This window comes from Anser cygnoides, chromosome 12 (assembly GCF_040182565.1).
Source record: "Anser cygnoides isolate HZ-2024a breed goose chromosome 12, Taihu_goose_T2T_genome, whole genome shotgun sequence".
NCBI classification, from domain to species: domain Eukaryota; kingdom Metazoa; phylum Chordata; class Aves; order Anseriformes; family Anatidae; genus Anser; species Anser cygnoides.
The window spans coordinates 11,677,996-11,685,555 of NC_089884.1; positions in this window are offsets into that span (position 1 = coordinate 11,677,996).

Below are 7,560 nucleotides of genomic sequence, written 5' to 3' on the forward strand. Positions count from 1 at the left end.
GTGGCTCCCACACCTGCACCCCCGCAAGGCTCTTGGTGCCAGGTGGGATCCAGGCTGTTCTGAACAGGAAGCTGCTGAAATTCGGTGCCTCCAGCATGGGCGGGCAAGCCAAAGGGTAGGGGTGGTTGCCACCTGGGATCCTGCAGCAGCCTGGCCACCCAGGAGCCTGCCCAGCTGGAGGTTGCGTGGTGGGCAAAGGGTCAGGCTCAAGTCCCCACCTTTACCCACATGGCTGTGCTTTTGTCCTAACTAAAAGTTGGATGTCTTGAGAAACGGGTTCTGGAAACGGTGGTACCTGCTTCAGCTGTGGGTCAGGGTGTCCTCGAGTCCCCCCGTTGCCAGCTGGGCACACAGGAGGCAGGAGTTTGATGGAAGCTCTCTAGAGAGGAGCAGTTACTGCGTGAAGGGGCAATGGAGGATCAGGAGGACACAGTGATGGGTTTTGGCTAAAAGCTCCAGAAATCCTGGCAGAGGCATTCAAACCTACTGAATTCGCCTTTCTGATGAGTTAAAGAGCTTAAGGAAGAAGTTCTACAGTCCTCTGCTGAGCCACGAGTGGTGGGAAGAAGAGCTGAGGACTTGTGTCTGCAGTGGAGAGCATTGTGTTGCAAGGTGATGGTGCCAAAAGTTAACCTGCTGTCCCAGGACAGCCCATGGCGGTGCCTTTGGCCAGCCCTCTGCCTCCCTCTTCAGCATCTGCTAGCTCCGTGGCCCAAATGCAGCATGACAAGACAGTGCATTAGTGAGGAACGGGATGAAATCATTAGGACCAATGGATCCCCCAGAGCGGGAGGTATTGATCAGCTGCAGGTCAAGGAGAAGGTCAAGGGCAGAGAGGCAGGCTGCAGGCACGGGGAGCTGAGTTTTGGGCTGCTCCTGTGAAGGCTTCCAGGCTAAGGAAGGAGCAGGGGCTGCGAGGGCTGCTCGAACCCCTCCAGGCACTTTGTGCTGCCGGAGCAAGGACTGAACGGGCCGGCAGCTGTTCTCGTGCGTGCTGCTCTGCCCCGCTGCATCCCCCTCCTTGCCTAGAGACCCCAGCAGGAAGCCAACGCCTGCCCCAGGTGTGTTCCCTGCCTGAGAGCAGAGAGGCACTGCCTGGCTGCCGTGTCCCGAAACACCATCGGTGGCAACCAGGGAGCTGTGGAAACTTTAGGAGCAATCAAGTCTTCCCCCTGCATCACCACCCCTTAAACCATCACGGCACCTCAGGGCCAGAGAAGCTGTGCCTTGGAAATGGCATTAGCCCACTCTCCGGGGGAAGGTAAGAGCAGGCATTGTTGTTCCATCACGATGAGCGCCGTGTAATTGGAAATGCTCATTAACGCTGCCTTTGAGAGCGTGCCAGTCTCTGGGCTCCAAGGAGAGAGACCCCGCTGTCTTTGCTCTGTCTCTCACCTATCAGCTTGTTGGGCACATCTGCATGCACGCAGTCGCTCTTGGAACAGCTCTGCCCTGCTCTACTGACAGGTATTTATTTAGAGCCTGTCTTGGCTCTGAGCAGGGGCTGTCACAGGAACAGCACCGCAGGGCTGGCACCGGTGCTGCCCCTCATGTTCAGGGAGGAGGGACGGAGGCAAGAGGCAGGCAGAGCCTGGCTCGGAGCCCAAAGGCCTTGGCAGCCCGGCTAGGACCTGGGAAATGGCTCTTCCCGAAGAGGCAGCTGTCTGCATCTCTCTGCGTTTTGAGGAACCTCTTGCCCAAAGCAATGTGCTCGCCATGCAGAGACGCTTGGTGCCCAGGTTGCTTTGAGAGGCTTCCCCTGTTTCCCCCTGGTGCAGCTCCAGATGTGAGGGGGTGTTGCACCCACCCTGCTTCATGCAAAACCCAGGTGAGATGGGTGGGTCCTGTGCTTCCCCTGTGTTTTGAACAAGGCTACGGTGTTCCTTGAGGTGGTTTGAGGCCTTGGATACCCAACTCTTGTTCCCCAGGGACCCTGCATCCTGTGCCCAGCTGCGGACATGCTGAACTGCAGGGCCAGGTCCCTCCCTGCACAGATCAGCCTTGCTTTGCCATAGCCGCCGTGTGCTTGGCCGCCCAACACTGCAGGTGGAACCAGGCGTTCAGTCCCAGGCAGCCGTGCCTGTGCAGGTGCAAGGCTCAGAAACAAGCTGACGGCAAAGTCCCGGGGGCTGCTGCCCTCCTGGCTTCACCCCAGGGACATCACCCCTGGGTGCAGCTGACCCGTGGGAATTCCTCTCGGCAGGTTGCCAGGCTTCTTGTTTTTCTGGCTTTTGATCAAAATCCTCCCGTTTTGCTGAAGCGGAAGGGCTGCGAGGGCAGGAAGGGGCGGAGGGGACCCTGCACGGAATGGAAAGAGAAACTTGAATGGGGCCCATCCCTATTAGAGGGACGCAGGAGCACATCTCGCTGGGGCCCTTGGGCTGGGGCAGAGCTCGCAGGCAAGATGGAAAATTACTGGTGGCCACACACTGCCAGGGCAGGAGGTGGCCGGGGGGCTGGAGGCCTGCCAACCCTGGCACATGCTTTGTGCTGAGGTCGGGGAGAAGACGGGGCACGGCAAATCCCTATCCTGTGCCGGGTGGTGGAGGCAATGCCCCCACCCTGGGCTCACGGGCTGCGCTGCAGGGGAAGGATGCTGAGCTCCCTGCGGGATTGCATCTTCCCAGGCAGCTCCAGTGAAATGCAGCGTGTTAGGCTGGAGCCCGGTGTGAGAGGCTCCTGCCTGCTGCTGCTGCATCCCAGGCCGTGAGCTTGTGTGTGAGCAGTGCCACGTCCCAGCTCCCCTGGCAGTCCGGGGGAGGCCGACCCATACAGGGGTTGAGCACACGCCCAGAGCTCTCCAAGGGCTCCCACAATGTGGGGGTCCTAGGCAGGGTTTGAGAGGGTCTCTTCTGATGTGCCCGAGACCCACGCGCTCCGCTGTCATTCTGCTTCTGATAATTTCGGAGCCAGCGAGTCGTGGGCTGTTCACTGCCCTGTGGATGCAAGGCTGGGGTGGATTGCCCTGCCCCGGGCGGGCAGGCAGTGCGAGGCAGGATGGAGCCCATCACCAGCAGCTGGTGTTCCAGCACCACTGCTTCAAACCCCAGCCAGCCTGGGAGCCCCCTCACTGTGGCCACAGCTGCAGAAGGGCTGTTAGCCACAGCACGTGGCCCCGTGCCCGCAGAGCTGCTCGGTCTCAGCACAGGCACGTCCCTGTGGGTGCTCGGGTAGCCCTCTCACCACTCTGTGTGCGTTGCCAGTTTCTGAGGGATGGTTCGTGGGCATTTTTGAAACAGACCCTTTGCACATCTCACCCGTTGCCTCGTTTCACAACACTGCCTTGCTTCTCCCCCTTTGTGAACAGCTTCACCAAAAGAGCCCATCAAAGACCCAGAGCAGAGCAAGGCCGGGCCAGCAGCCGTGCACTCCAAACAACATCTCGATTTAAGGGTGACAACAAAAAACATCACACTCACGCACAACCCAGGCTAAATTTAGCTCTGAGTCCTCTGCACATCATCACCGGACTGCGAGTGCCTCGGGGCGGTACCCAGTCTCCGTTAAACCTTTCGATGCGGGCACATCGAGCGCACCGATTCCCCCCCAGGTGCTGTGGGCAGACACCACGTCCGCCTCGGGCTGCTTCCCCCTGCCCCGGATCAGCCCGGCTGCAGGGCAGGGCCTGGTGCCTCACCCTTCCCTGCCTCGGCATCCGGGTGCAAACCTCTGCGTCCACTGCTGGTAACGGCAGCGTCTTCCCAGCTGCCCCCGGCTGTCCCCTGCCGGCACCGCTGCCACCAGGTCCTGGGGTGGAAACGGAGGACGGAGGCCTCAGGGTACGGGGGTGCCCTCGGTGGGGTGTGTGGGGGGGGTCCCAGCTCACCTCTGCTGAACCAAAACGGCTCCGTGGTCCTGGCCTAGGAGCTTGTGGGAGGAGCAGGGTCACGTTGGAGCCTTTCTTTTAGAAAAGGCCTCTTTTTACTGAAATCTGTCCAGGCTTCTTCCACAGATGGTCCCAGGGCTTCATGCCCTGCCACCTCCCCTCTGGCGGCAGCAGTTCTCCCTTCTCTGTCAGTGGTTCTGGCCCCTCTCCCTCTCCGCTTGCAGCTCAGTTGCTGGGGATTTGGGCCGGCCGGGCAGCCTCCAGCTGGGCTCGTCCAAGGCAGTGACCCTCAGGGAGGGAGGTGGCTCTGCTGGGAGCAGCAGCACTGGGAAACACCTGAGCCCTCGCTGGCGTTTTGCTTTGCTGCCAGCAGCCTGGCAGCACGCATGTCTCAGCTCCCCTTTCCCCGTCCACCTGCCCGGTGCTGTGCCGTGCCTCACTAGAAGCGGAGCTGCCAAGAGGCTGCCTGTGGGTAAGGCCTGCAATCCCGGCAGCCTGCTTCTGGGCCCGCGCGCTCCGTGCCTGTTTCCTTACAAACAAATCCCGCAAGATGACAAGCAGCAAGGAGCACCAGAAAACCCTCAGGTGCGTGTTTCCAGCTTGCAGCGACGCAGGATGCAGGTGTAAAACCCATCCTCGCTGCTGCACATAACCCTGGGCTGCTGTGGAGAACTGCAAGCCCTGCGGGTGTGGTGGGGTCAGCCCCATCCTCTGGCAAATGCCCGTTAAGGAGCTGTGCCTATGGGCAGCTCAGGCTGGGGGACAGAAAGGAGCTGCTGCTTCTGCATCCGTGAGGAAAGTCCTTGCTCCCTGTGCTGCTGCTGGCATTGGCAGTAACATGGAAAATTCCTCTGCTCTGCCGGTGGAGGAGTCGATCCACGCACAGTAGAAGGAGGGGGCCGCAAAACGATGCCTGCTAGGGTGTGTCCTTGGGGAGTGCGCCAGCTAGCCCGGGCAGAGGGGTCCAGATCCCCATTGGGGAACTTAAAACAGCATCTCCTGCTGCCTGGCTCGGCCCTGAGGGGCTGCAGGGGGAGGGCAGAGGCTGGCTTGGGATGAAAGGGTGGATGGCTCCGTCTTTTGGCTGGGACGGCACCCTCTGCTCCAGCCTGCAGCAGCAGGGCAGGGGCTCAGGTCCAGTGAGCGACACCACGCTCCTCGCAGCCTTTCCTCCGCTGCTGCACCAGAGGAGCACGGCAAAGGTGATGGCCCCGGCCTGGCTCAAACTCCCACCTCTGGCTTCTTCCTCCCACTGCTGGCTCCATCCGACTGGGGCAGCAGCGCCGGGCACAGGATCACTGCAGGGAGTGCTCACAGCTCCTTTTGTCTCTGTGGACCCACCTGCTTCAGGGGGCTGAGGGCTGGGGCAAGGTCCCGGTGGCCAGCCTGTGCCTGCTGCTGGCCCAGTGGCAGAAGGAGGGAGACATGACTGGCCCTGGCACCACGAGACCATGGCACAGCCCAGCTGAGAGAGACTGAGGGGCTCGACTGTGGCAGCAGCTGCTGGAAACCCCTCTCCTGCCCCCCCTTCCATGGGGAACACTCCCTGGGCTTGAGACATCCCCAGCACAGCCCCACTCTGTGGCACAAGCCTCCTTTGGCGTGGGGATGGGATGCCCCTCAAACAGCTGCAGCCCGACTTCAGCGTCATCACCAGCAGCAATGTCTCAAAGGGCTCCTGGGTGCCACAGCAGCACCAGGAAATGAGCATCGGAGGGGTGCAGGCAAACAGCAGGAAACGTCACAAGTCTGCAAGCAGCATCCCCAGACCCCCAGCAAGGTCTGGGGAGCCTTTGTCCACAGCTGTGACCTCCCTGATGCCGTCTCTGGAGCCAGACCTTGGTTTGACTGGCTTGGCGTCACATGGCTGAGCTAAAAGCACATGGAAAGCCATGTGGAAAATGCCACATTGACTTGCATTACAAACACAGTGAGAAGTAATGTGGAAAAATCCATGCTGTAAAACTTCCTCGCTTCCCTTTAAGCATGCAATTCAGGGTGCAGGCGGTTTCTGAACCCCTGCATGGGGTTATATTCCGCTGCCTCCACTTTAATGCATGGAGAGCTTGTGCTCTTTCCAGACCTGATTAATTGTGCAATTATTGCAGCCACATGGCCCTGCTCCTTTGGCAAGGTAGCCATCTAAAACCTGTTATTTGATAAAGCTGGACTTCTTGCAGAGATGATAAATTCCTGGTGTGAAAGTCATTTATTCCTGTAGAAATCCCTGGCAGTTGGAGGAGAATGTGTAAATTTGCAGTGTCAAAAGGATCTGAAACCAACCCCAGCTCATCCCTGCCCAATTCAGAGGAAAACTCTTGGCTGCTGGGAGGGGGGATAAAAGGCAGCCCTGAAGGTGAGGAAGAGCTGATGCTCAGACAAGGATTAGCTGGCTCCTAGCTTGAACGGTCACCGTGCTGCCTGACATCCCATGTGTTTCCCCCCATCAAAGTGAGAAGGTGAACACAGCCTGGGATGCAGAGCTATTGGTGACTCAAAAGGAGAGGCTGAAATCAACTGTGAGCTGGTTGCTATCCAAAAAGCCCAGGACAAGCTGTTAGAACAGATGTACCAGGGATGGAAATGGATGTGTGTCCCAGCAGCACATCTCTCTCCAGCCCCTGGGCAGACGTCTGTGGGATGAGCTGTGCTCGTGACCTAGCCACGCAGGAGGAGTGCCTGTGAGCGGTCACTGGCCACCACGGCTGGCCGGGGAGAGATGAGGCCGATGCTGGGGTGCCTGATTCCAGCCGGGTGCTGAGAGTAGCCCGTGGGTACCTCCTGCAGCCCAGAGTTTATGTTTAGGAGCAAACTTGGATCACTGAACGAGGGGGGCATTAAAAAGGCTCTGGTCGAACCCCTGGCACCTTGAGAGTCCCTGGCTCCTCCAGAAACCTGGACAATGTTGCAATGCTGGTGGGTGAACCTCCTGCAGAGCAGCTGCCCTGCAGAGCCAGTGGTCCCTGGTGGGGCTGGATCACAGCCAGGGCAGAGGGAGGCACCACCAGCATCCACGCCCCATGCAGAAGGTCAGGGTCCTACATCTTCCCCGCTGTGGGTCTGGCGCCTGGTTTTGTCTGACCCAAACAGCCACCCCACAACCTGCTGTACCCAAAGCACCTGCCGTCCCAGCCCACCACGTCAGTGCATGGTGGCCGCTCCTGGGTGACCCTTCAGACCCCATCTCCCCAGTGCCTGCCCCCCCCCGACTCCTTGGCCATCGTGCCCTGCTGTGGGGATGCCATTACACCGGTCCCCCTTATCCCAGGAACTGCTGGGCCCCTTGGCCGTGACTGTCAGGGCTCAGGGACTGTTCCCCAGCCTTGCCCGTCATTGTCCCGAGCTCCTGGGGACCCCCAGCTCTTTTGTCATCCCTTGGTCTTGTTCCCAGGCCCTTTGGCCTTCATGTCCCCACCCCCAGGGCCTCCCCAGACCTCTTGGCCATCCTGGCTCTATTCTGGCTCTCTCTGCTGTTCAGATCCCGCCTTGTCCAGGGAACCTCCCCAGCCCCTTGACCACCACCACCCTGGGGACCTCCAGGCTGCTCCGCCTTTACGGGGACTCCAAGCCCCCTTGGGCATGGCCCCACACCTGGGGGGTCTCCCAGATCTCCCGGCCGCCGCTGTCCCCTGCTCCCCAGGGACCCCCCCGCACAGCCTCCCGGCCCCAGAGCCGCTCGGCACCCCCAGCCACCCCGGCCCCGCTCCGGGACCCCCCCCCCCCGGCTCCCCGCA